This window comes from Coccinella septempunctata, chromosome 3 (genome assembly GCF_907165205.1).
Source record: "Coccinella septempunctata chromosome 3, icCocSept1.1, whole genome shotgun sequence".
NCBI classification, from domain to species: domain Eukaryota; kingdom Metazoa; phylum Arthropoda; class Insecta; order Coleoptera; family Coccinellidae; genus Coccinella; species Coccinella septempunctata.
Window position 1 is genome coordinate 28,457,092 of NC_058191.1, and position 24,735 is coordinate 28,481,826.

General features: G+C 35.0%; 1 protein-coding gene across 11 annotated transcripts in view; it reads left to right on the forward strand.

Moving 5' to 3' along the window:
* Positions 1-24,735, forward strand: part of LOC123310579 (brain tumor protein) — a 187,710-nt gene that overhangs the window by 7,609 nt on the left and 155,366 nt on the right. For 2 of the 11 annotated variants that reach the window (XM_044894116.1, XM_044894111.1), the window contains exon 1: positions 866-1,153. The exons of the other annotated variants lie outside the window; for them this stretch is intronic. The gene's annotated coding sequence lies outside the window, so the exon portion shown is untranslated. Of the gene's footprint in view, positions 1-865; positions 1,154-24,735 lie in introns of those variants that run through there. 11 annotated transcript variants of the gene reach the window in all.

The following is a 24,735-nucleotide window of genomic DNA, read 5'->3' on the forward strand; positions in this document are numbered from 1 at the left end:
AGTAGTTCTATGGCCCACCCTTATGGGTCGTCTTGCAGGCTATGCTAATAGTTGGGGAACCCAAGGAGGAAATTTGGCATTTACTCGTCAGATTAAATATAAGAATAGATACCTTGGACCCTGTAGAGTATCTCTACTAAAAATTAGACCTGCATATAGGGGGAATTGTCTAGGACAGCCTGTCAGAATGGTAAAAAAACGATCATTGTGCATACTCGAGAGTGTCAGATAAAGATATATGTGGCTAATTACATGTTGAACACAACTAACAAAAAAGGTCAAGTGAACCTAAGGCATTTTCGAGAAGGCAAACGAATTACCTTTGAAACAAGGTGTCACTCAACCTCCTTTCCATTGAGATTTGAGGGGATGTTGTCATCAAGCTCACAGAATTGATGCAAATTGGTTGGAACCAATCGTATAAAATGTCCCTCTACGAACCAAAGTTTACCTCTTTTTGCATTTTTTCTGATTTTGTATGGGTGCAGACATATTAAGGGTGGTAACTTCCCGAATTGACACACTGTATATAATGTAACTAGAATTTGATCTGAAATGAAGACTGCTGTCGATAAAAAAGGGACTCGCCCCGAAAATACTCCTTATAAGCAAAATTATATGGATATAAATGATTCTATCTGCTAACAAACGTCTAAGTATTACATGACTAAAAACATCTTTTCACGTTTCAAATAGATAGTACATCTAGTACCAACGTACCCGATGAATCGCAATTATTCGAAAAAGGATGAGACCTTGAGGGATCGAGAGTTGAAAGAACCAGCTGGATAGGCCAGTAACACCATGTTCTCCTTCCTCTGGAATGAACCATCGCACGATTCCTAATCGTTTCGTTCCATCCAGTCGCCGTTGAATGTTTAACAAAGCATGTTTGAAACAATGGCAAAATAGTTCGCGAGAAACGGACAGTGTAAATGTGCTTCGACTAATAACAGAGATCTCTTTTCAGCGATTTTTGAAACGGACGTGGGCTAACTACTTCCTTGTGTGTGTACCATTATTTGTAGTCTCTTTCGCAGTTGCTCAACGGTGTTAGGTAACCAGTGCGGTAATAGTCTGATGAGAGTACGGAAATCTATTGCGTTACCACCTTCATGGATATGGTTTCTGAAACGAATACTCGACCATTCATGTGAGTATCCTCTGAACTATGTTTCAGTGTTCTACCGCAAAATTAACCGGATAGAAAAAAAAATACGCCTGAATACCTATCAAGTTTTTCGACCAATTTCGATAATTTTTTGATACTTTCATCTTCATCATTTCTGAAATCGATTTTACGAACAGCATGAATGGATACGTTGACTGGGTAGCATAAAAATTGCATTTCATACTTCTGAAATCTTGTAAAAAAATTTGAAAACTGAACGACATTTTTTCCCATATACATTGGAAAAGAACCCAACACAGATTTGGGAGTGATATACAGGCTGTCACAAAATAAACAGTCAGTAACTCACCATTCGATACAGGGAAAATGAATATTTGCGAAAAAATTTTAGAGCTGATGCTTAATCAAAAAATAGGGTCTTCCATATACATAATTTTTTTTGAGCAGTCCCGGTTTAGATACAGCTCCCTGTAGATAGATTCCATTTTTTCTTCGAAACCAGAAAACTGACAGAATCAGCTGGGGCTGATCAAAAAATTTTATATGGAAGACCTACTCTATATTTTAACAAGGAATCACCCCTCAAATTTTTCCGCAACTACTCATCCACACACTGTATATTATATTCTTAAAATACAAAACATTGGATTTCCGAAATGTTGTTGCAAAATATATATACCGGGTGGCCCACCCCAGACGCGGCGTTCACTTTGAAGGAATAAATAAAGATATTTTGAAAATCTTTTCTTGTGGTGTGTGTAGGGTGTTCAAAAGCACAATTTAAAATTATTGTCATATACAGGACTATATACAGGGTCTTCGAAAACAAAGATATAGACTAAAGTTACTCTTTTTTAAATGTAACACTCTGTATTTGACCTCAAAAATGGAATGGCAAACTCAATTTATGATGATTTTCTTCAGATCACTTTATACCTTAGAAGGACCATTTACGAGATAATGGCGAAAATGGTTTACTAGTTTTGAATCAAAAATCGAATATTGCTCAGAAACTATCAGGTTTAGATGTGGCAAAATTTTATGAATATAGTTTCGAAATTAATTCTTACGTTCAACGAGATATAGAAATACCGGGTGTGCCATTTGAAATAAGAAAGTTTTCGACGATTATTTGTAGTTGATGTTTGAGAATTAATTATTATCACTTTGTATATTATCGAGTTGAAATTTTCTTTTATATGTAAGAGTAGCCAACTTGTCTACTCGAAATTTTGTCTGTATCGCTGGCGTAACTAGTTTCTTCATTAATTGCTATTTAAATAAACTCCATATTTTTTACTTTTCACCATTATCTCGTAAAGGATGCTTCTGAGCTATAAAGTAATTTGAAGAAACTCATCATAATTGTAGCTTGCCATTCCATTTTTGAGGTCAATTACAGGATGTTACATTTAAAAAAGTGCAACTTTGGTCTACATTTTTGTTTTCGAACATCCCGTATAGATGACAATAGTTTAAAATTGTTCTTTTGAACATCCTACACACCACGAGAAAAGATTTTCAAAATATCTTCATTTACTCCTTCAAAATGAGCGCCGCGTCTAGGGTGGGCCACCTGGTATCTATATACATATATGTAATATTGATATTGGTACGAAAAAGTTGTGAAACAGTTGCAGTTTGAACTCGCTTTTTACATATATGTAAAAAGCTAGGTAAAAAGGATCATACCAAATTCCATGATTAGTCCGCGAGAAAATAAATAAAAGCAGTCTTGAGGGTCGTACCTTTCAAGGACTGTAGCTCTGTTTTGAAACATTTTCATAAAAAAATGTTTGCAACTTTCCTCAATATCTTTGATCATAGAATACGGTGGTGAAGTATTGGCCGCTAATTCTTGAACATCTTGTATACGAACGTCAACGAGCAACAAGTTTATCCTAGTTTTCTCAGAATAGACAGAAGTAATCAATTCCGTTGAACAATAATTAAAATCGTATCTAATTAGGAATTTATCATAAAGTAGCTAGGATATTTCCGCAGCCTGCAGAAAAACAATGTGAATTAAAATATTCTCTATAAATCTTATCGAATAGGGATAATATTACTTTTATGTTGAATTCTCATCTATTGGAAACGTTAACATTCTCATTATATTCTTATCATAACATTGACAACGGAGTTTGAAAGCCTCGAATATTCCTTCCAAGTCGATTTTGCTTTATTTGAGATTCAGACGCAGTAAAACTCCTGCGATTGAATAATCGAACCTGCTTGAAAAAGAGTAGTTGGAAATGCAAACGCTGCAAATTTGCGTGCAACGAATTTTCCACTTATAGAGGTTTGAATCCAACCATCTGATAATCTTGCTAACATATCCAACGAACTACGCTTTCATAGAAATTGTTGAACCATCGTCAACGAATTCTGCAATTTTTTATTGTTCTATGTCGGATTGAGAAACACCTGTTCATGAAAGATTTTCCCCATTCAAAATTACGTTTCCTCATGGTCTTCATTTTGATATTTTTGTTTCCTTTATTGAGACGTTGATGGCTCATTTCTAATAACTGATTAATTCTTCTGCATCATTAAAACATACATGTCCGAAAATGATGAATTGTACTAGCGTTTTTCTAATTGTATGTCTGTATGCTCATCTGTCTAGCAGTGGATGGGGGAATTATACCGCCCCACAAAAGTTTAGGAAGTTCAGAAATTCTTAGTTGGCGCAGTATCGTCCAAAACGAAGAAATTTGACCCATAATAGCAACATGAAACAAAGGACAATTGTGATGAACTTGATTTCACACACCTGAAAAGTTTCTGTTGAATTATCGATCTACCTTAAAACGATTTGACAAACGTATTCACCTAAAAGACGTAGGTATAATATTAGTTTAATGATGTGTCGAAAAGGGATCTGAACTTGAAACACGAATTCTCTGAGATATCTTAAAGGTGAACCTGTTGTCTTGGTAATGTACCTAAAATGCGAATCCATTGGATTGTAATGTTCAATTAATAGGTAATAGTTTCTACTAACATATAATTTACTTCAAGTCGTTATCCTCTTTTCCTCTAGTTCTCGAACATTTAGTTAATTATAAGCCAAATCTGGAATCTGTAGGCGGATAATAATGCCAAACCACTTAAGTTCAGAGATTGAAGGTATCTATCATTACGCATGTTTCTGTCTATCATTGTGGGTGTTGCAAGCCCTCTCGATCAATGTCCGTGTGGAAATGTCATTTGTTATTGGAATGGTCTCTATTGTTAATCGACTAAGCAATGAGGAATTGTTTAAGGTAGGTTATATTGACGGTATTACATTAGAACATAAAAAATGAACCAAAACCGTCAATATCTATAACGTATTCAAGACAACTCTAGAACTTTCTCATCATTTTTTCCTAAACTGTATGTCAAACAAAAAGTACTACAATAAATAGCATAACATTTAGTATAACATTCTAATAGTTGAATGAATATAATCATAATATTTGTGTTGAAGGATATTTTGGAGAAGCATGCATTTTTCTTCAAACTCCTCATGAGTTTGCTCTTCCAACATTTAAAACTAAAAAATGATCGATTGTAGGTCTTCTTGAGTAAGAAGTTGTACACCTTTTGCCAGGACTATTTTTTTGTAACATTGTATAACAAACAAATGTTGAAATTTAACAATTAATTCCATGTTACGCCTTTAAAAGAATCCTCTATCAGCCAATAAATTGGAAATATTGAAAAATCTTTTTTTCAATCGTCATCCCTTTTCATGCAGAAATTTTTTTCGAAAAATTTTGCCAAGCAACATTGTGAAAAAATTGAAATACTTCTGTCAATCTTCGAGTCCAATATTTATTCTTGATACTAATAAAGTAGAATTTAAGGAATTGAATTTTTTGTGTGCATTTTATCCGAGATTTTATCCCACGAAGTAATATATATTTTCAACTCTACGTCAGCTTGGTCTCAAGGATATTCCGAAAAATTTCAATACTGAATACTAAACTGCGACGATACTAAACTCATTCTGAGTAGAGATAGGAATTTCTACGAATCACCACGTTATTAGGTACTCTAATATTTCGAAGAAAGTTATGCCGAAAAATGGCACATGAAGGATTAGGGTTTTTTCATTTCAATCTTTTTTTTCCACAACATTTTTATGAACCAGTGAGAGCATCCAGTGAAAATACCTCTTCCTAGTTCATTCAAATTATTGTGGAAAAACATGACGGTACATCAGTACCTGTTGATTTGAATATTAATTGAAGATTTAGCGTCAATTTCAACGTGCTTGAGTTGAATACTCAAAGGTGCTACGTACTTCCTGATGATAAAAAATTCATTGTATAATAATAATTTTCCATTCCAATCAACGTCGATTGGATTACGTTTCAGATGAAAAACCTTATCTCGTATTCAATTCCACGAGGTATCGAATTTATTCGGATGTATTTTTATAGGACTTCGTAACAAACATATTCATCGTATTCATACATCGAATAAAACTTTTCATTTGGGATTTGTATTGGGTTATTATATTTTATTAGTCGATAGTAGTGGAATAAATTGGTTTTATGCAAACCTCGCTTTTATTTTCATAAAAATACAGGAAGCTTAAAAAAATTCTAATGGTGAGGAGATTATATATGAAATAATTTTTCTTGTCTTTCCGAACAAAAAACCAAGAAGATGTAGTTTCCAGAGATTGTTGTAAGGACGGTTGACAAAAATGAAGATTTTTGTCGTGAATTAGATGAGAATAATTTGACAGATCTTCGAAAACCTTTTCATTCTTTGTAATACATTCATTGATACTGAGTGTTCTTAGTATAATTGAAATGTCAAATTTGAGAATATCAACATGTATTTTAGCGGCAGGTAATCAATCTACGGAACACTTATACGATGAAATTAAATGAACAGTGATCAGAACTGCTTGTAAGTTTTTATTTATTCCAAGAAATACATAAGAGAATTTAATTTTTCGGAAATCTATCCCACGAAAACAATTTTAGAAGGAAAATCAAAAAGGGTTGTTATTTTCAACACCTAATGATGAAGTTGTGAGATCTAAAAAAATTGTGAGAGTAACATCTACCTAGTGGATATCGATTGAAATTTATTTTGGGAGGATTTTGCATCTCTTCACAAACCTTTTAGGGCTTCGTAACGAAGAATTATAGTTTCAACGTTATTTATTTTGAGTTCATTGTCAGGCAACAATTTTTTCTAGTTAATTTGCTCCTGACAAATTAGTGCAAGAATTCACGCAGGAGCAAATCGTTGATTTCATTTTTAATTGATTTTGTTTCAGAGATTGGGAGTGAAAGCCCTAAAAGGTTTGTGAAGAAATCTACCTAGTGCTTCATATTATGTATAGTTTTAAGACTCAGTGTTTTTTAGAACCCGTTAAAAAAAAGCTTAAAATTGTCAACTCGCCATCGCTTTCTAAAGGCTGTATCTTGGAAGGGGGGTCAATTTCGAAAAAAAATTATAGGAACTACCCCTGCCTATTTTCATCGAGGAATCATCTCCTTAAGTCCTTTGCATTGGTTTACAGACACCCTGTATATGTTTAATGGGAGACAACATCAAGAGCTATATGGATAAGCACCGTTCTCTATTCGATAGGATGGTTGTTAGTTGTTATAACCTGTAACGCTATACTTACTACCGAACTCGTCCGATCAATTCCATAGGTTTATTATTGGAAACAATAAACAGAAATGGTGATACTGTTACTTCAAAGCACCTCGTGATGTGATACGAAAGAAACCTTCATGAAATTCCAGTTTCAATTTATCGCTTTAATAGGTTCATTATTCAACATGAAATTTCCCAGTTAAGATATCGACTAAAAAGCTCCGATGGATATATCATTTTTCATGAAATCCATTCGTTGCCATCGATGAGGAATGGAACAATTTAAATTCCAGCGCACCAAGGGCGCTCCCCCCGGTGCTGGCGAGCTTGCTAACGACCAACATAACATTCGTTTTTACCACTTCGTTCATTCTGATCGATTTCGGAAGACAAACAGATCTGACGAAATTCTGCGAACAAAGGGCTTTCCAATTATCACAGGAAATAATTTATCAGGAAGTTGTTTTTCCGTTTCTTCACAATCGATCATCAACAATATCATTAGATAAAACTAGTGTGGCCAGGAGATCCGCCTATGCGGACAGATTCACCTACGCTGAAAGATTCGCCTATGCTGATAGATATGGCTATGCGGATAGATTTGCCTATGCGGATAGATTCGCCTATCCGGACAGATTTACCTATGCTGATAGAGGCCTCTATGCTGATAGATGCCTCTATGCTTATAGATGCGCCTATGCTGATAGATGCGCCTGTGCAGACATATTCACCTATGCTAAAAGATTCGCCTATGCTGATAGATTCGGCTATGCGGAGTGATTCGCCTATGCGGATAGATTCGCCTATGCTGATAGATGCGCCTATGCTGATATATGCGCCTATGCTTATTGATGAGCCTATGCTGATAAATGCGCCTATGCGGACATATTCACTTATACTGAAAGATTCGCCTATGTTGATAGATTCGGCTATGCGGACAGATTCGCCTATGCGGATAGATTCGCCTTTCCGGACAGCTTCACCTATGCTGATATATGCGCCTATGCTGATAGATGCGCCTATGCTGATAGATTCGGCTATGCGGAGAGATTAGCCTGTGCGGATAGATTCGCCTATGCTGATAGATTCGCCTATGCTGATAGATGCGCCTATGCTGATAGATGAGCCTATGCATATAAATGCGCCTAGGCGGACATATTTACCTATACTGAAAGATTCGCCTATGTTGATAGATTCGGCTATGCGGACAGATTCGCCTATGCGGATAGATTCGCCTATCCGGACAGCTTCACCTATGCTGATATATGCGCCTATGCTGATAAATGCCTTTTGCTGATAAATGCGCCTATGCTGATAAATGCGCCTATGCTGATAGATGCTCCTATGCGGACAGATTCGCCTATGCGGAGATTAGGGATCGCCAAGTTCTTGGAAATTTCAAGACCTTGTCATGATTTCATTTCAAGTTATATATTTTTGCCTTCAATCCTTTTTTTCCGTTTGTGACATCTGATAGGCAATACAATAAGTTACTTCGGCTTTGTCGATAATAATTGATATACTGAGTGACAAAAAACAGCCAGTATTAATTAAATTATCAGAAAGAAGTTATAGGAATATAAAGGGTGTATTCGAAGGTGAGGATTTTTTTTCAACAGAAGGTAGAACTGGTCAAAATGAAGCGTTTCACCAAAAATCACCTATACAAAATTTTGAAAATGACAAAGTTGAGAAAAAATTTAAAAATATTACTGAAATATATCCTTATTCGACCCTAGACCGTTTGTGAGCTGAATTATCGCAAAGCAGTGGGAAAAAACTTATCTCCTGATTCGGCCATGTAGTTTTATTTAGGATATTGGCTCGTTCTATATTTACGTGGTAATGAAAATGGAAACTTAGGATTGCCGAATTGTTCTCATTATTTTTTAGTAACTTACACGATTTTATGAAATGGCTCATTTCTATACCAACTGACAGAAGGACAGAAGTGTAAAGAATAGAATAGTACTTCAAAATCTCAACAATAAAATTTTTTAAATCATTCACGAATTTCTTCACAATGGGCATCACAATATTCTTGTTCGAACATTCCAGCGATCGTCGAAAAAAAAGGGGAAACACTTTTTCAACATAACTAATATAAGCACTTTCAAGAAACTGCCTCGATATTCTACATTCTTTTTCACCCTAAATTGCACGATACAACAATTATAATGTCCTCGAAAGTGACCTGATACATCTAATCCGATGAACTTGGTACTGTCCAGCCATATGCTTATGTTTTGTTTCGTTTTTGCGATGCCGGAGTCACCTTCCACAGTCCCGTACTTGGAATTCAATGAAATTTTGTCGAACTTCTAGGGGTTGTATCTTAGCCATCTTGGATATTTTATATGGACAATTTTTGGTTAAACGACTTATTTTGATGAGTTCTACCTTAGGTAAAAAAAAACCTCACCTTTGAAAACACCCTGTATACATGATAATCGTATTTTCTAGCAACAATTCGTATTTGATCGTCGTACAATGCGTTGCGATGAACAGCTTTACTCCTACTGTTAAAATTTGTGAACAAATCAAAGAATCACGATGTATAGAAAATCAAAACAAATTCTGTAACCCAGAAAGTATGCGCCAAATGACGTGACAAATATTCAGTCAAGCATATAGTTAGTTCTCCGAGGACAAATCAGATTAGACGTGATTCAAATTCAAAAAGTTTATGACCAGATTGGAAAAACCGGCCTTAACCTCGAAAACGAACCCGACGCGGACCTCGACAATGACCTTCGTAAAACTAATCGTTAATTTGACTTTCCGCCGGAATAATATTTTAGTTTGGGAGATTGCTGGCTGAGAAACAATGTTCGGTGTTGATTACTTATCACATCATTTCGAGAAGGAGCCGTTGAACCCAAAACATATGCTGGGTTATTGAACGAGGACTTTGTTCATCGATGTCATTGTTTGATTAGATCCATAGAATGGTAATTTCGAGTTGAATTATGAAGTTTTAGTCAGTTATGTTATGAGGAGCGTTTCAATATAAAGTAGAAAAAGTAATTGCTCTGAATTGAAAAGACAAAACTCATTTTTCTTTGTCGTATGTGCTGGATATACAGGGATGGCTCCTGAAAACGGAACCGATGAGATTAAACTTGGAATATTTTTTTTTCGAAAGAAGTCTCAGACATTCACAAAGTGACGGTGACCATTTTTTCTTTTGCTTTCTGTTTTATTGGAAAAATAAATACCCTCCCCTTATTTGGGACACCTTGTTCTTGTATGACAGTTAACGAGCTTCATTGAAACTGCAGAATAAATTAGTGCAAAGTTGATTCATTAAGACAGCCTGCACAATGGAAAGACCAATGTTGTTAAAAAATTGAATCTGAATTAATCAAAAACAAATCAATGAATGAAATAAATAGATAACTATTCCGATAAAAGGGACTTTCAAACTTAACCCATCTCCACTAAGTATTCAAATTTCAGGGGTTGGGGTTATTACACAAAGGTTGAAGCGATTATACGAGGATATATTGAAAATTTCTTAACCTACTATAGAATCAAACAAAATTTCAATGTCAAAATATTTTATTACTCAACATATTCTCCTCTTAATTGGATACATTTATTACAGTGCACCTGCAACGTCTCTAGACCTTTCAAAAAAAAATGTTTCTTCTTGCTCTGCTAATCAGACCTCTACAGCTTTTATTACCTCCTCGTTGGAAGATAATTCACGACCTTTTAAATTTGTTGTCAATATTTTATTACTCAACATATTCTCCTCTTGATTGGATACATTTTTTTTTCATTTGAGGAAAGATATGATAGTCGGATGGTGCCAAATCTGGTGAATAAGGGGGTGTTCTAGTAATTCAAAACCTAAATCACGAATTTTTTGCATGGCAACATGAGATTTGTGGGCAAATAAAACACCTTTGGATAACTTTCCGCATCTTTTCTCTTTAATTTTTTCCCGTAGAGTGGTCAGTAATGTCGAATAGTAATCTCCGGTTATTGTTCTAACCTTATTCAAAAAATCAATCATGATTACTCCATGGCAATCCCAAAAAACTGAAGCAAGAACTTTTTCAGCAGATTTTTGGACACGAAACTTCTTAGGTCTGGCAGAACCAGAGTGACGCCATTCCATCGATTGTTGCTTTGTTTGTGGATCGTAAGAATGTACCCGACTCTCATCCGTAGTAACATCGTTTTCAAATCGAGCACAGATCGAACGCGATGCTTCTACCCTTGCAACATTCAAACATTTGAGGATCATTGTTTGAATAAGAAAAACAAATCTTTTTTTCTTTTGAAAATAAGTGGGGTGCCTCAGGTGCCTGTGTGCAGTTTGTAATATATTTGTTAAGGGTGGTTTTAAAATTTTTAGTCTTGGTCAGTGTAGAAGATATTCATCAGATTTTTTAAGGTGTAACGAATTTACCCAGTTTAAAACGCAGAACTAGCCATAGCCGATTTTTTTGTTCATCGATATTTTACTTTCCGAGTATCCAAAAATTCTTGGAAAAACTAAGATTGTAACTTTGAAGAAAGTATCTCGATGTCTGATACCTCGACATCAAATCAGCGTAAATACCAAAAATTCGGAATTACATGGAGGTTGTTGTTTTATGTCTAAACTCAACTTATACTATATTATCCCAAATTTGTAAACATGTCAGGTCATTAATTAATCTCTGATGTACATAATTCGTATAACAATGAACTTTCAAAGTTCAAAATCCGAAAATTAAACTTGACTACTAAACTATGGAATTTGAAAGATAATCGAAAACTTTTATAGAACAGTTTGAACGTGATGTTCAAAAATATAATAGCTAATCTTCAGAATTCCATAGCCAACTCGACAAAGGATGATTATTCTTTACTGATATTTTATTTCATTTATTTGAAAAAGTGTAATAATTTATTATGCACAAGTAATACAAAAATCATTATTCAATGTTTACAAAGCTGATAATACACGCTGAAATATTTTTCGCTCAAATTGAAACATGTATTCTGAAAAATCAATTCCTTTTAACCTAATTCTTCATACTACTTTGGATTCGGGCTATTAAAAATATTCTTGCTCTGACAATAGAAATTCTCATTTTTATCTCTAATAACATTTCATAAATTCACAATCAGCTATAATGGAGCACACTCATTATAAATCGCTATTAATGACTACCATATCGCCGTTGAAGAATTAAATCACGTTGAAAAATGTGTAAATTAAAGCGTACTGGAAAAACAGATGTATAATGGAAATTTTTGTGGAAAGGAATTCAAGGCGATCTTGTGGTTATGTAAGAATTTCAACTCTATTCTTGTTGAGAGGGTGCAGCATTTTTAATAATGTGAATAAATCAATTGGAGTGTTAATCATATATGAATAACACAACAATTCGTTGATAACTTGTCAGAAAAAATGGCAAACCTTCTATTGCATGAAATAAAAATAAGATTTTATTTTTTACAAATATCTCAACTTTAAATGGAAATTAGATTCAACAACCCCAAAAAAATTTATGACAAAATCCATTACTATGAAGAGAATATTAAGAGCTCTCTTATAATTCACCTTACAACCCCTTTCCCCTATTCAGATTCCAAGGGTTGTCCTATCCACGTCATGAAACTCGATTAAATTGGACAAGCGTTATCCCCCTTCAATCTTTAATTGACCTGTCCGCGCATTTTTCAAAATTTTGTGTTGAAACACCCCAAACGGCATGACAAATTATCGGTGAAACGATTTGAAAATTTACGAGTTTCTTATCGATTATACCTTGATGTTTGTTCATCTTGAGATGGGGGTTTCGGTTCTCACTCTTGACTCTTCAAATATCTCACTGCAGGCATTAGAAACCGTTCAATGTTCGACAATAATCGATGACGTCAATAAAAAGAAAACACAATGAAAGCACCAAAGAGCGATTCTGAGAGCTATGAGGCCTGTAACGATCTTTTTTTTAATGCTGTAATTAGGGTGGAGAAGAATAGGGGCAGAGTAAGACTCCCCTCAGTGATCTTCGATAACGAAACACCAATTAGGAATACCAAGGAAGTCTGATGAATGGCTGCCGGTAAAAATGAAACTTGGAAGAAACAATCGGTGGCCCTCCAAGAAACATAATGGGAAAGTACGTTGAGAGAGTCGCGATTTCAAAACAAAGATTGGTGAATTGATGAAGATAAGATCGTCCAATTCATCGGCGTACCTCACGAATAACAATGATTTTGAAAGGGGCACGAAAACATATTATGGGGTTTTTTCCCAAGCAGCGGAATCAATGGAAAAAAATTTGTTAACTTGACATGAACATAGATTGTAGGGGACCTACTCTTTTGAAGGTACACGGCCCCCTGAATTGCGCCCCTAAAAATAGTACTCAGTATGTCAGAATTCGGTCATATGAAAATCACTGAATTTGTTACTCAGGAGTTTTATGTATGATTTTCTGCGTTTTTCTTTCAAATTTTTTACCGTAGAGTGGTCAGTAATGTCGAATAGTAATCTCCAGTTATTGTTCTACCTTTATCCAAAAAATCAATCATGATTACTCCGTGCCAATGCCAAAAAGTGAAGCAAGAACTTTTCCAGCAGATTTTTGGACACGAAACTTCTTAAGTCTTGGAGAACCAGAGAGTCGCCATTTAATCGATTTTTGCTTTGTTTCTGGATAGTAGAAATGTACCCAAGTCTCATCCATAGTAACAATTCGGTTTAAGAAGTCCATATCGTTTTCAAATCTGGCACAGATCGAAGGCGATGCTTCTACCCTTGCACGCTTTTGGTCAACATTCAAACATTTGAGGATCCATTTTGCACCCTTTTTTCTCATGTCCAAATTGACGCGAACTAGGGTTAAGTGGTAGAGCACCCTCGGGTGAACCTCCCCTTGAGATTTCTTGTGAAATAAAGACCTTATTATTATTATTATTATACAGGGTGGGCTTTTTAAAACGGAACAGACGAGATAACGGGCGGAATAAATTTATTTCGAAAAAATGCTCGGACACGTCGATTTTTGTTTCGAGGGGGACAACTTTTAAAGTCAAATTCACAACTATTTCGCTTCAACCTTTAGTGTTAGAACATCAACCCCTAAATTTTGAATAGGAAAGATAGGGTGAGTGATACCTCATTTGAAAGGCCTTTTTATGCTGAATTCAGCGTATTAATTTCTCATTTAATTCATTCGTTTTCGAGATATTCAATTGTGAATTTCGTACAGTACCAGTCATTTCGCTAACCATGCTATGTGAAATCATCAATTATTTGACTAATTAATTCTGTGGTTACGATGGTAACCGTTAATTGTCAACATTAGACGAAATAATTATTATTGGTTCTTACTTTCTTCAAAAATTAAGGTGAAATTCTCGGTGAAAATGGTTTATTCTTTGGTAGAAAGAATTGAAATTATTTTTTATTTTTCATTGTTAGTGAGAGAAATGAACATTATTTTGATGTCTGGTGTATGGTAGTTATGGAGTTCCATCAAATCTACAAAATAAAAGAATAAATTCGCTTGATTCAGACAGCTCGCTTGACGACAATACCATAGTTGTTTCAAATTCAAATGTCAATATTTCAAGAATCAATGAATCAAATGAAGAAAAAACCAATATGCTGAACTCAGGATGAGAAGACCTTCTAAATGAGGTGAAATTTACCCCATCTTCCTCATTGAAAATTTAGGGGTTGTTGTTCTAACACTAAGGGTTGAAGCGATAAAGTTGTGAATTTGACCTTGAAAGTTGTCCCCCTTGAAACAAAAATCGACGTGTCCGAGCATTTTTCGAAATAAATTTATTCCGCATGTTATCTCTTCTGTTTCGTTTTAAAAAGCCCACCCTGTATATGATGAATGCGTTCGTAATTATTTAGCGCTTCATATATCCGTTTTAGCGACGGTCTGATAAAATCATGTCATGAACTGCATCGATACTTTCGGGGACTGACACAGAAACTGGCCTTCTCGATCGTTCATCATCTTCAATGGAAAATTTACTCCTTTTGAAGCTTGCAGTCCAATTTTTCACGGTCGCAAATGAAGGACATTGATCATATCCTCGTAAATCTGCTTACCTCTTAACCCTTTTAAATACAGGTACTTGATGATGGCTCGATACTTCAATTTTTCGATTTTCACAATTTCAGTGGATATCTCCTTTCTTTTAATTTGTTGCGTAACTCTGGTTTAATTTTTTGACCTCAAACTTCACACTGACACTTCTGATGAGTTATTGTTCGTTGCTATGGTAACGCAATATTTTTTTTTATGCATTGAACTGGTCTAGGCTAACTAGATATCAATACTTCCTTGTATATTGCATAAATTTCCATAGTGACCGGATCCTGGGATAAAAAGAAAAGAATATTTTTAGGGGCAAAATTCAAAAGGCTGTAACTGTGAAAGAGGGGGCTTTCTGGAAAAAATCAAAAATAGGTGGATTAATTCAGGGCACCTGTATAGTCACTTGCAAAAATTCAAAGGGTCGCCGAGCAAGAAAATTTCAGTTCAGTTAAGTGAAAATTCGAATTGATCAAAAATTTATTCCTTTTGATAATGCATGAAAAAGAAAAAAGTGAGCTCTACGAATTATCCAATTTTATGGTTGGGGAATTTTTAAAATTGTTGTGGGGATATGGAACCCTTGTTCACGGTATGCGAAACGAAACGGATGGCAGCGAAAGACCTAATTCATTGGTCCAAAACGTTGAATATTTAAAACTGAGCGGGATTGAAAGCGATAAAAAGGCAACCCTGGCAGCTTTATTAGCATCGATTTTCCCCCCTTTTCCAATTCCTCGTATACGAGCCGACCGACGTTCATTCTGTAGCGATGAAACGCTTTTAATTTTCTTTCATGAACACAATATTTCTTTCATAAAGATGGCTTTCCGTATTTTCTGCCTTTTCGGCGATTTATTGGACTTTCGGAGTTGTTGGAGTACTTCGTAAATATTTTCTCAACTGTTATTTGTCGGATTCTTCGCGACTTTGCGAGTTAAACGGCCCGACGATCTTCTTTCCCCATTTTTCTGCATCGTCAACTCCAGCGTTTGTTTGCTTTTGAAACTTCGCTAAGTTTACCTTACGGTTTTGATATCATCTCCCTGACGGACAATTGAGTATGAGCCATGAAGAAAAAAAAAGTTTTTTCGAACAAGAAATCATTTTCAACAGAAGATTAATTTCATAACATCTGCTGCAGCCATATTCGGTCTTCTAACCTCCGTACCACTTGGTGATCACCCTACACAGGGTGACAATTTAAAAATTTGCTAGGTCAGTGATGTCGCGACAAGGATGTTTTCAGAGCAATTGCCGGAACAGGTCAATTTTTATTCGGAGGGGGACATATTTTGAGCAGAGTTGTAAGCAGAAATCTCCTCAACCCTAGGTGTAGAGGTTATCAACCCTGAATTCTTAATAGGGAATAGAGGGTGAGATTTACCACAATTGAAAGATCACTTGTCCTCCTACATGAATACTATGGTTTGCAAATTTTTATTGAGTCCTTGAAGAAGTTGCAGGAGGTGACAATTTCAAAACTTGCCAGGCCAAGTATGTCTCGACAAGGATGTTTCCAAAGGAAAAGCGGGAACAAGTTAATTTGTATAGGGAGGGGGAACATATTTTGAGCAAAATTGTAAGCCGAAATCTCCTCAAACTTAGGGGGCTATTACCCCTAAATTCATCAAAGGGAATAGAGGGTGAGCTAAATCTCAATTGGAAGACAATATGTCCCTCTACATAATACTATTGTCTTCCAATAGGGAATTCTCCTCAATTTAGGTTATCACTGCATATGCAAGTTCAAACTGAATAAATATGAGTTTCATTCATGATTTTTTCAAATTCACCGCGGAAACTATTCAAAATCATCCTTCAAATATGGGTTTTTAAAATTTAAATCGCTTTGTGCGGAGTTTACGATTTGGCAACAGCGCATACAAGACAATGAAAAGAACAATTTCCGATCAGCTTGTTTATAAAATAACAGCTGTTGATCTACAGGCGCGTACTTACTGGCGAGCTTCAACTGCAACCGGCCATAAAAATCCCATAAAATTTTACGACCTTCCTCGTTCGTCACAGACTTCATAGACAGCCATCTTTTTCTATCTCATCAAGATAATGCATTTGTTGTCCTTTATTATCAAGGCATATTTCAGTCGATGTTGCCAGCTACAATTCTCACAAAACGCTTTAAACTTTAAATACCCATTTTTATTTTTCATTTTTAAGTGCTTAAGATAATTTTTTTTGGGAAACGGTTGAAATGGTTATTTCAAAATGTGACGTTTCAAAGATATATCATAAAAAATACATCATTTTCGTCAGAAGGAGTATTCCCTATTGAGGTATAGTCTTTTATTCCCTATTAAGAATTTAGGGGTGGCAACCCCTACACCTAAGATTGAGGAGATTTTGGCTTACAATTCTGCAAGAAACATGTCCCCCTTTCTTTAAAAATTGACCTATTCCGGCATTTTCTCTGAAGACATCCTTCTAGTGACATAATTGGCCTGGCAATCGTCAGCTCCTGTAACTACTTCAAGGACTCAATGAAAATTTGCAAACCATATTATTCATATAGACTATAGAGGGTCAAGTGATCTTCCAATTGAAGTATAGCTCACCCCCTACTCTCTATTGAAAATTTAGGGGTAATAGCTCCTACACCTAGGGTTGAGAAGATTTCGGCTTACAATTCTGCTCAAAATATGTCCCCCTACGAATAGAAATTGACCTGTTCCGGCATTTTCTTGGAAATCATCCCAGAGTGTAATGCCATAGATTCAACGTGTTATTCTGAAGGGAATTTTGTTGAATATCCCATTGTAAAAAAAATATTTCACCTCAAAATGATCATTTTCTTTCTTGCAAGCTATTTATTGTATTTATTGAAGGAAGTTTTTTACAAGCTATTCATTCTAGTAAGATTTTTTCATTTTTAATCTATAAGATTTTTTACTGAGAAATCGACAAATTAATGAACATACACCAAAACGTTATAATGTCATCTTTTGTCTGGATTTCATTTTCTTCTCAAATTTCAATAATTCATTTTTCTTGTTCGCGAAGTTACTTCAAAATGGAAATAATGAGAAGAATAAAGGAAGAAGGTTTCAATAATGGAACTGAATGTCTCCTTTTTTTCAAAGTAACAGTTGGAATGCTTGGAGAATTATTCAATTCGAATCCATATAGGTATTGGTCATTTGGATATACAATTCGAAATCTGTGAAACAAGAAATGGTAAGGTCATGGTTCAAAATTATCATATTCTCCGATTATATAATGGAGGTTCATATAAATTGTTGTAAATTATATGTGGCGAAAAAAACTCGAACCTGGGCCGATGATGAAATCATTAAAAATAAAAATATGTTAAAAGAAATATGGTTAGCTATTAGAAACCAGACTTTTGAAACAGTCTCGCCTATCTCGATAAGAAAAACTTTGGTTTGATTGTTTTATCAAGGCACTGAAAGGTTAACACTCTTTGGAATGTAATGGATATGGGTTGGTTGTTGAGTTTCAATGAACGATATCAATCGTAGTGTGAGGCGAAAGAAAACCAGTATGCGAGAAATGGATATTCATACCAATTTGGTATTGAGTAATTTGGAAATTAGGAGGTGAATTCTTAGCAATATTCTTTCGATCTTCTGTATATGGGATGTTCATCTCTTTCACTTTCAATTTTATCAACAAAACGTGAGAAAAGATCCAGTTTTTGACATCCAATATATTTCAGAAGGGGTGCACATTCACGATATACAGGGTTGGTCATACCTCTGGAATAAAATTAATAATTCTTCAACGAATAACCCAAAATGAAATTTATTTTCAGTTAAACTCATTTTCTGGCAATAAAATTTTTTTTTTTCAAAAGGAAACATATATCATTTGTCGGCTCGTTAGAAAGCTCACGGAAAATGGAATCCCACCATAATCTTTGTTTTTTTTATCAGAAGAAAAACAAAAGTCTCTTGTAGATAAATAAAATTAATAGTTTCTTCACCAACCAACCAATAAAGATTGAATTGAAAGCAATTAACACCCACATGGTAGATAGCTCTGTGTAACTACTCGAAAAACAAAGTTGGATAGGGATGCCGATAAAAGGGGTTGGGTACAAATTTATATATTTTATTGTAAAAAAAAAGAACAATCACTTAATGCGTTTAAGCGTCTAAACAAGGTACTAGTTGAGAAACTATATATTCTCTTTTTTCAAGAGACTGTTTCTTTTGTTAACCACCAAATTAAAAAATGGGATTTCATTCAAATATTAGATAAAAAGTAGGGGTTCTATTTGGAAAAAACAACTTTTTTCCGTTTTCGCATCCAGTGACAAAACGAAGAATTTTTGAAGACCCTGTATACCACAATGCAAGTTTTTTCCAACACAGAACTCATCCGCGGGATCTCATGGACCTATTTTCAAAATTTCATTTCCCAAAAACATGAAATGTCTTTTCTATTACTATTTCATGGTTCCATGTTTTTGACAATTTTTTGTGGAAAACCAGAAGTATCAAGAATAGGGATAGGCAAGTTCTAGACAAAAATACTCAGATGAGGATGCAGAAGCGGGTAAAGTTATAATAAATAGGGTGTCATTCGAAATACCGAAGTTTGTAGTAATATTTCGTATGAGCGGCACCGTCGCAATATCGAAAATATTTTAGTCTGATAGATCAGAAGAGTAAACTCTAGTACCCAAATGTTCAGAACAATCCTATGATCCGTTCTCCGTAAACATCGAATAGGCCACCCACCGTGGTACACCCTGTATAATACATACGTAAAATATCAAAAAATAAATCTGTCGACCCATGATACATGTTCTTGGGCCACCACTGAATCGTAGGTACCTGATGCCAACCTTTGCTTATGATCATTAAATAAATAACAATTAGGAGACATTGATATTGTGGAATCCTTCGATGCTTTATTCAAGTATTAGTTTCTGTCAATACAGAGTGAGTCTTCGATTCGTACAAATATTTCTACAGTAGATCCTTGAAGTCAAAAGAAACACTTTTCCCTATACCATTGTTTTCGATTCGGCCCTGATAAAAATACAGGGTGTCCCAAAACTAGTGAATCAAACGTCACAACACGATAGAGTAAGAGACCAAATATTATCGAATGACACCAACATTGGTTCAACGAAAATGTACCGTTTCCAAAATAATCAGAATTTTATTAAAATACCTAAAGTTGCCGATTTTCGAACTATTTTTCTTAATCACAGGGCCAGTTTGTGAAAAAGGATATCGATTTTGAATTATATTGAACTAAGATTATTGTTTTATCTCCCCCAATTGAAATTATTTTAAGTTGTTAATCTATAACCTAACTAAATGTAAATTAAAACAATTGTTTTTTCTACATGATTCTTATTACTCGGAATGAACCCCCTCTATAGAAAGGAGAAAAACGCTATCCTTAATCACAAATTGGCCTTGTGATTGAAAAAATAGTTCGAAAATCGGCAACTTTAGGTTAGGTTTTTTCAGAAACGATACATTTTCGCTCAACTAATGTTGGTGTCATTCGATAGTATTTGATCTACTCTATCGTGGTGTGACGTTTCATTCACTAGTTTTGGGACACCCTGTATATAGCTATCTTGAATTTTTGTAATAAGCTGTGTCTTCCCTGGAAAAACAAAATTACCTTCAGAATAACTAGCTAAATCTGTTACACTATACATCTGTGGATCTTTTAAAAAGAGTTGCAATCAGCCAAAGTACCCAATTTTCCGAATATCATAGGTATTTTTTATTTTTGAATATTAAATTACTCGAAAATTGCTCATTATGCGAGAAAATATGAGGAATACTTTCATTTTCCAAAACGTTCAAATATTCATGAGATAACGTCCAACTTAGTTGCTAGAGAGGGATTCTTCGAATTTTTGGTATTTTTATGATACGTAATGGTCATAATGAGAAAACTGGAAGACGTGAGTGATATCTTGTATTCGAAAAAGATTCCTCGAATAACTGGAAAACTATATTCCGAAATTCATTTCATTCGTTAAAACAGTTTGTGAGAAAAAACTAAAAACAAAATTTTTTTTATACTTTTCCAACAGCCTGTGTCTTTTAAACCGAGCCGATTCGGAAAAAATGGTATAAGAAAAAAGTGTTTCTTTTGACCTCAAGAATCTACTGTTAAAATATTTGTACGAGTCAAAGACTCACCCTGTATATGCTATTTAATCCATTCTGATTTTTGCGTTCTGATAAAAAGTTAAACATCGAAATAACAAGAACGTGATCTAGCCGTTTCATCTCCTACATCTACATGCGATTTTCCCATAATTGAACTCATTATTTCGTAACTTATCCCATATGGGCACTCGAACGAAGTTGTTGCGGCGAGCGAAGAGCCCCTTCACTTTCCTCACAAACGGGTTTTATCACCTTGTCCTCCGTCTCCATGTTGCGGAAGCTTTGAACTCTCGGCTCCTAACTTTGAGGACGCGCCATGTCATTACTCTTTCCATTATAGCTTAATTTGTGTCTAAATTATCCACCCGCCCAGGGTAGCTGGGCGGTGTGGGGGCGCCCCAGAGGACTGTTTCGCAGATTATATCATCCGATTCTATAATCGCGTTTAAGCCCCGGCCGGCGGGGGGGTGCACATGTGTAGAATCCCCATTTGAACTTCAATGCCCGGGAGAGGGTGCTCGAAATCATGTTGGTTGTGTAATTTTCAATTTTCAAATCTAATTGGAAGGCGGATTGGATTTTTACGTAATCGCCGGAAGTTCAAGGGGGACGGTTATATCGCGTTGATTTTTTTACGGTTGTGTTGAGTTTATTTTTGTTGTGGGAATCGAGGAATTATATCCGAGTATATCGATTCGTTGCACGGTTTGTTGACGTGCCGAATTCATACAGCTAAAATGATAACGTGCGAATATTATACAGTGGAAATTGCTTGTGACGACAATACGGCTAGGTATTTATAGAATAATGCAAAATCAAGCGGATATAAGTGTTAATCCTGCACTAACCACAAAGATTTATTCAAAAGTCCTACATTCGAAATATAGAATACAAAAGACATACACTATTCCAACTATTTTCATTTAAAATACAAATTATAAAATACAGTCAGGTGTTGGGTTATGTGAATAGAAGAGTATTTATCCAGCCTAGCCTGTTAATCAGTTTTAAAGAAAAATTTCATTTCATGAACACTAGATTTCTAAATGTCATTCAAGATCATTCAAGACTGAGTGACATCTCATGTGGCTATGGAAAAACGAATTTGAGTGAAGGAGTGAACTTAAGATTTGTGTTGCGGAATTCAGGATGATATCAAAAACAAACAGTGATCTATGGACCTATTATATGTGAATCTATGCACTGGTCGAAAATAATTTGAATATTGTACTGTTGTTCTTGTTAATTGTTCCATTAAATTCAATCGAATAAATTGGGAACATGATTGTATCATTTTTGAATGCTGATAATTATGCGCTGAATTTGAAGACTTCTTGATTTATGCATATTCCAGTTCTGTGATTGAAACTACAGAAATTATTGAACATCTTTTATGACCAGATATTAAGCTGCGTCTGGACTTTCAAGGCCTACTGGGATGTCAATCATTCTTGAGAGGACTATATAGTATGGTCCAATGAAAACTAAACACCTCGATTTTCCGGCTTTAAGGAAAATGTGGAAAATTGCTCGGAACCGTCAATTTTTTATTCGAGGGGGGGGAACAACTTTTCCGCTCTTTGCATCCTCGTAACTGTAACCCCCTAACGAGAGTGAGCACAATTCCTAGACTTTTAATAGGGATGAGAGGTGTTGAAGATCTTATCGACTACTATTTGATCCAAAATATAAGTTTTGCTGAAAACGTTCACGTACAGGGTGGGAAAAATTCGTTGTCTACTGAGGGGATCTCGAAAACTATAGCAGCTAGAAGAAAATCGATGACACATTCTCGAGCTCTTTTTTATGACTAATCCAAATTGGAATAGTAAGTTTGTGGCTTGAGGATAGGGCAAATGAAATCTATCCTTTTTGAAATGCCGACGTTTCGATCCTTAGTTCGGATCTTTTTCAAGGCTGGAAATATATTTGTAAGAATATAAACAATAACTTTGACATAAACAGGTTTATAAATAATAGGAACATTATCACAACACAAAGATGTTACTTTTAGAAGCAGCCAGGTCTCGCAGGACGAAAAACACTGTTAAAATTAGATATACCTTTTCAAACGTCGGCACTTCAAAAAGGATAGATTTCATTTGCCCTGTCCTCAAGCCACAAACTTACTATTCCAATTTCATGCAAGGACGCGAAGAAGACAATACTAATCCAAATCTAAAAACACAGTCGCCCTATCGTTATTAGATTTCGAGTTATAAACAAAAATTGGGATTTTGACGATTCCGAAAAGTTCTCATAACTTTTTTGTCTTTGAAGTAACAGATCTGAAACTTGAACCTTCTTAGGCACTTTCATACGTAGATTCTACTGACAAAAGAATTTTTCCAATTCAAAAATAAAAAATTCAATAAAAGTTTGCATTTAAAAATAATAAAGTTCACCTAATGATTTGAAATGAACAAATTCTTTGTGCTCATCAGTGGATTCTACGTAAAAAAATGCCTGTAGAAGGTTCAAGTTTCAGGTTTGTAACTTGAAAGACAAAAAAGTTATGATAACTTTTGTCTGTGAGGAAAATTTTATCTGAAAACTGACGCGCACCAGTTGAACGAAATGAGGTAGAGCACCATCTTGTTGGAAAATCATCGTTTGATAATTAATAATAAATAAAATAAATAAATAAATGTGGACAGTGAGATTACCGGGTATAAAAAAGGGCCGATTATGTGATACAGTAAATACCCGCCCAAACATTTAATTTTTGGGGAAGCTGAGTATGCACCTCACGAAAGAATCTTGGATTTTCATCTGAGCAATGCCGAAAGCTAAGGCGGTTTGCAATGCCGTTTAGGTAAAATGAACACTCGTCAGAAAAACAGATATCGAACATATAGTTTTGATGAGAGTTAATCATTTCACTGACCACTTCACAGAACGGCAATCAAGATCATCTTCATTCAGTTCCTAAACCAATCGTCTCTTATAAGGATGGAATTTATGTTGTGATTCTCATTATTGCTGTGCGCGAAACACCATATACATCGAACAATTTTCTAGTTCTAAAGGTCGGATCCATTGCTACATGACCTAAGACAGCCACGTCCCCAGCTTCGTCTCTTTCATTCACTTTCCTTCTTTTTCCGAATGGAACAATTTCCAGGATGTCGTTCGTTAAATAATGCGTCCGTTGTTCGCGGAGAATCGAGAAGTAATCTTTTAATTGCCACCCTTCCTTCTACGGAATACACTATTTTATTCTACTACTACTATAAATTTACAATAGCTTTGACACACTTGTAAGGTTGTTGAAAATTCACGATAGACTAAAATGAATCAAAAACATGTCTACTTATTTGGACAAAGAGTTAATACTTTTTTGGACAAAAAATCAACAACATAACTTCTATATTCCTTCAAAACGTGTCAGATTCAAATAACATTCTCGAGATTAATTCCACATTGCCTCTTTCACTATTTTCGTTTGTTATTTCATTATCGATAGATATTTTTAAGCGGAATAATAAAATAATATAGTAAATGCATAACAAATTCGTGAAAATATCCGTTGAAAAAAGACAATAATGACTTGACAATGAGGCCTATGCCTCATGTTCCTACTCTATAGTAGGAACATGTGCAGTGTCGAAATGTTATTGGTCTATCAGCTGATTTCATAAAACATTGATTATCCAATCAACGATTTGACAGTCACTCGATTTCTCAAACGAAATCACTGAAACCTTTTTATTTCTTAATATAACGAAGAAGCAATCGAGAATAATTGAATGGTAGTATGAACATCATAATTTGATGCGAGAATGATAATCTGAAC